Source organism: Zootoca vivipara, chromosome 13 (genome assembly GCF_965207765.1).
Source record: "Zootoca vivipara chromosome 13, rZooViv2.hap1.1, whole genome shotgun sequence".
Taxonomy (NCBI): domain Eukaryota; kingdom Metazoa; phylum Chordata; class Lepidosauria; order Squamata; family Lacertidae; genus Zootoca; species Zootoca vivipara.
Genome location: NC_142596.1, coordinates 40,370,171 through 40,371,417, shown reverse-complemented (window position 1 = coordinate 40,371,417; position 1,247 = coordinate 40,370,171).

Sequence of the window (1,247 nt, the reverse complement as noted above, 5' to 3'; positions counted from 1 at the left end):
TAATAAGATGCATCTCTGACATGTATATGCAGGCTGAAATGTCTTTATTTCAGCTAACACCTTAGGTCAAAATCACAGCTTGCTGTTTAAACAATGAAACCAATTTGCAGGATATTTCTATTCTCCAAGTGGCTGCCCTCCAGCTGCCCACAAACACACAAGTACACAATTTACTGCTGGCTCTTCAGCAAAAACCAAGCAGCATAAAGGAGTAGCCAAAACACACTTAATGAGCCCAAAATACGGCTCAGATCAGCAGCGTATGTACATAGTAATGTTAGTGACCACTGGAAGCTGCCATACAGTGGTCCCTCTTGTTGCGAACAGGATCCGTTCCAGAGGCCCGTTCGCAACATGAAAAGGCCGCACCCTGAAGCGCCGCACCTGCGCACACGCGTGACGCAATACGGCGCCTCTGCGCATGCGCAAAGCGTGATTTAGCACTTCTGCGCATGCATGCAGGTTACAGACGCGTCGAACCCGGAAGTAACCCATTCCGGGACTTCCAGGTTTGGCGCATCCATAACCTGAAAAGACGCAACATGAAGCGGACCTATCATGAGGTATGACTGTATTACTGAGTCAGACCCATTGGTCCATCTAGCTCAGTACTATCTACACTGACTGGCAGCAGCTCCCCAAGGATTCAGAAAAGGGTCCCTCTCGACGCTACCTTGAGATGTTGGGGAGTTGCATCACTTATGTGGATATTACAGTTTCCACTCAGTTCATTTCGATGCAAAGGGAATGGAATGCAAACAGGGACAAGGGACATAATTAGTTGCATATCACTTCCAGACTGAAAGCAGCAACAGCAGTGAATATTAATCATATATATTCACAAGATTGATTTGCGTCCTGCACATGGGGCAAATATCCAAGCACGAGCAATTTCTGCTTCTGCTTCTGCTTCTATTCACCAACATCCCTTGCCTCAGGTGACATTGAACATGAAGAGGCTGCTGCTTTTTGGTGTGAAGTTTATATCTATGGTTATAGCCAGGAACGACCTTTCTCCATAGGTGCCTGGATATACCTGGCATATTACAAGTCTGTGCAAATCCTCTGTGCGCATTGCCCTTTCGAAAATGAAGAAGGAAACTAGCCAACAGCCATTTCTCGATTTCTTAATTATGTGGTAACTTGATATTTTGTTTTCTCCTTCACTGGGTGCAGCTGATCAGACCAAAGTTTTCTGTTCCAAGATATAATCGTGGCGCATGTTGCATTGCTTATCCATAATGTGT